The sequence below is a fragment of the Oncorhynchus clarkii genome, chromosome 24 (genome assembly GCF_045791955.1).
Source record: "Oncorhynchus clarkii lewisi isolate Uvic-CL-2024 chromosome 24, UVic_Ocla_1.0, whole genome shotgun sequence".
NCBI lineage: Eukaryota > Metazoa > Chordata > Actinopteri > Salmoniformes > Salmonidae > Oncorhynchus > Oncorhynchus clarkii.
In genome coordinates this window covers 6,633,368-6,637,666 of record NC_092170.1, presented here as the reverse complement: position 1 = coordinate 6,637,666, position 4,299 = coordinate 6,633,368, and positions in this window count along the sequence as shown.

Sequence of the window (4,299 nt, the reverse complement as noted above, 5' to 3'; positions counted from 1 at the left end):
TTTATAGGAGCATGTCAAATAGTGGTCAAATGAAAGCTAAGAGTCTATTTTTTTCATTAAATAGAGGTGAAATAAATGTAAAAACAAATTCTTCTCTGCAGATCCTCTCAAGCTCTGTCGTTGGGGAGGGTCACTGCACAGCTATTTTCAGGTTTCTCCAGAGATGTTCGATCGGTTCTGGACATTCAGAGACTTGTCCCAAAGTCACTCTTGTGTTGTCTTGGCTGTGTGCTTAGGGTCAATGTCTTGTTGAAAGGTGAACCTTTGACACCAGTCTGAGGTCCTGAGCGCTCTGGAGCAGATTTTCATCAAGGATCTCTCTGTACTTTGCTCTGTAATCTTTCCATCGATCCGGCAGTCCCTGCCGCTGAAAAACATCCCCACAGCATGATGCTGCCACGACCATGCTTCACCATAGTGATGGTGCCAGGTTTCCTCCAGATGGCCAAAGAGTTCAATCTTGTTTTCATCAGACCAGAGAATCTTGTTTCTCATAGTCTGATAGTCCTTTAGGTGCCTTTTGTCATACTCAAACTGGGCTGCCATGAGCTTTTTACTGAGGAGTGGCTTCTGTCTGGCCTGGTTGGTACAGTGCTGCAGAGATAGTTGACCTTCTGGAAAGTTCTCCCATCTCTACAGAGGAACTCTGGAGCTCTGTCAGAGTGACCATCGGGTTCTTGGTCACCTCCCAGACCGAGGCCCTTCTACCCTGATTGCTCAGTTTGGCCGGGTGGCCAGCTCTAGGAAGAGTCTTGGTGGTTCCAAACTTTTCCATTTGAGAATGATGGAGGCTGCTGTGTTTTTGGGGACCTTCAATGCTGCAGACATTTTTTGGTGCCCTTCCCAGATCTGTGCCTCGACAGAATCCTGTCTCGGAGCTCTACGCACAATTCCTCCGACCTAATGGCTTGGTTTTTGCTCTGACATGCACTGTCAACTACGGGACCTTATATCATGTCCAATCAATTGAATTTACCACAGGTGGACTCCAATGAAGTTGTAGAAACATCTCAAGGATGATCAATGGAAATTGATCATGGAAATTTGCCTACATTTCTACAAATCTGTTTTCGCTTCGTCATTATTGGGTATTATGTGTAGATTGAGGAGGAAAACATTTTAATTTAATCCATGTTAGAATAAAGCTGTAATATAACAACATGTGAAAAAAGTCAAGGGTTCTGAATACTTTCTGAATGCACTGTATAATGGCGAGATGCTCTTGTCTCCACCCTAACAATGGGAGTCTTTGTCCCAAAGGTGGGAAGGCAGGAGACAAGCTCTACAAATTATGGCTATAGAAACAAATTTGGTTTATTCTGGACAGATTTTGGTGAGAGTGAGCCCTCTCGCTTCGCCTCTTTCTCACCGGAGAAAGAATCTAAGGCGAGCCAACCGGCTCCCCTCTATATGTAGCCTATGTATCTGATTCTGTCTGGCCAGAAATATACCCTTTTCCAGTACAATACACACTGATGTCTTGTACAGCATCTCAATCAGCTAGACCTATTGCAATGCGCGCTTCCCAAATAGGCATAGGCCTACACACTCGTGATTTGAAACAATCTACAGCTATTCTTTTTTTGAAGAAGTCGTGCTTATTGGTTGAGTATTTAGAATAATTGTATTTTGGCAAACAATCCAGCATCTTCCGGCATCTTTTAATGGTCCTTTCCAATATGTACACAGTGCATTAGGAAAGTATTCAGACACCTTGACTTTTTACATATTGTGTTACATATTGCCTTATTCTAAAATGGATAAAATAGTTTTTTCCCTCATCAATAACAGTTTAAAAAAATATATAGGCACATTTACAATAGATAAAAGTATTCAGTCCCTCAGTACTTTGTTGAAGCACCTTTGGCAGCGATTACTGCCTCACAGCCTTTTCCAGCACCTGAACCACTGATGTCACTCACAGATGTGCACGACTCCTGGTGGCAGTAAGAAAGCCATCACCATCTGTGCCTATTCAACAGCCTAGATTTGTATTACTTTTTTTGATTCTTCCTTGAACAGTCACTAAGATTATATTTGGTTGTGATCTATGCAAAATAATTATTTTGGTTGCTGCAGTTGTTAGCTAGAATGCTAATGCTCATTGATATAGGCTGTAGCAAAAGAGCTATTTTACTGCTTGTAGTTAACCTTTTTTAAGCATAATGAAGTTGTTTTGTGATGATGACACAAACGCTATATTGCTTGCATTCTATAAGAATTCCGGCTTGTTCTGCCACCAACTTGCGCGCATCACCCTCGTGCGGCAACGTTTGCAAACACAGAAAGGGGTCTATAGCGTGACATGCTATTCTCTTTTGGTCCAGACAGAATCTGATACATGGTCTATACATTCTGAGACAGAGGGGCACTGTTTCGCTCGCCCGGATGCTTTAACTTTGATTGATGTGTCTTTCTGTAGGCACGCGTCTCAGTCAAACAAATCAATATTTCAATATTTGATTTGGACGGGAAAGGAGGGATGGTAGGGCGGGCCAGGCGCCCTAAGGCCTGCCCATACCTGCTTACTGTACATGCATACAAATAATCTACTGATATTTTTCAGACGCCGTTGCGTTTCTCGAAATCAATTTCCGGTATATGCATCCTCTTAAAATGACTTATGTATTTGTATATACAGTTGATTTAATTATGTTAGCACGACCGGTTTAACCCAAACAGATGCCATTAATTCCAGGAGGCACTCAGAAATAGACAGGTGTTATCTCTGTCTGGAGCTTAAGGCCCGGCAACCCCTGCTTACAGAAAATTCTTCCCCTGAGCTCGCTGAACACATTTGCATTTGGCTGATACGAAAAACTCAATCTCCAAAAGGTCCAAAAAATAAAAGACGGAACTGAATGTTATTTTCAAACCATGATTTGTGATCATGATTAGGAGTCGTCAACAGACTACACAATGTAATGTATTGATGTGTACTGAAATAACCACTCCATGGCTATCAGGTTCTGTAGATGATTCAACAAAAGCTGATCATGCCAAATGCAGTAACAGTTCATCCATAATCATTGAACTATGTAAAGCCTCTGTGTTATCCTGATAATCTGGAATCCTCTAACCTGTCTTTGTAGTCCCTCTGGTTTAGATTGCTGGAGGCCATGCTGCTTCGATCAGCAGATGTCTGAATGGATGACAGGGCACAGGGGTTCTCAAGGGTGTGTTTTGTCAAGCACTCACCGGAGCAACACTCAATTGTATGTGCTAATTTAAGTCATTGGAGAGAGGTTACTGAGTGTATATAAGGAGGCATTTTGTATAACAAGTCCCGATGCTGGTTGGAGGTGTCTTTACTAGTTGCATTTGAAATATTGATTTCCCTTAGTCATCTCTGAGTCGTCCTCCATCTTCCTGTTTCAGGTGCTGGATGTTCATAATGATTGCCAGCTGTAAGTAAAGCCTGAATATTTAATTAACAATGTTACACAACTGACTGCAGGTTTAAAACACAACTTGGGACAATTTATCTGAAAAGTTGTACTTTTATCAGACAAGTAGACTTCAATAGCAGAGAATTGGGTATACAAATACTGCTTTCACATAGGATTTACAGTATTTTGTCTGTAAAGAAATGTATAATTGGGTCATGTTTATATGACCCTGTTACCAACAGGCCCATTATTACCACATTATTGCTTGTGTACCCTTTTATACCTCTCGTGTGCATGTCAACATCAAATCAAACTTTATTTGTCACATACACATGGTTAGCCGATGTTAATGCGAGTGTAGCGAAATGCTTGTGCTTCTAGTTCTGACAATGCAGATATAACCAACGAGTAATCTAACCTAACAATTTCATAACAGCTACCTTATACACACAAGTGTAAAGGGATGAAGAATATGTACATAAAGATATATGAATGAGTGATGGTACAGAACGGCATAGGCAAGATGCAATCGAGTACAGTATATACATATGAGATGAGTAATGTAGGGTATGTAAACATATTAAGTGGCATTGTTTAAAGTGGCTAGTGATACATTTTTTACATGCATGGCAGCACCCACTCAATGTTTAACAACCCAATGGCTGTTTAACAGTCTGATGGCCTTGAGATAGAAGCTGTTTTTCAGTCTCTCGGTCCCTGCTTTGATGCACCTGTACTGACCTCGCCTTCTGGATGATAGCGGGGTGAACAGGCAGTGGCTCGGGTGGTTGTTGTCCTTGATGATCTTTATGGCCTTTCTGCAACATTGGGTGGTGTAGGTGTCCTGGATGGCAGGTAGTTTGCCCCCGGTGATGCGTTGTGCAGACCTCACTACCCTCTGGAGAGCCTT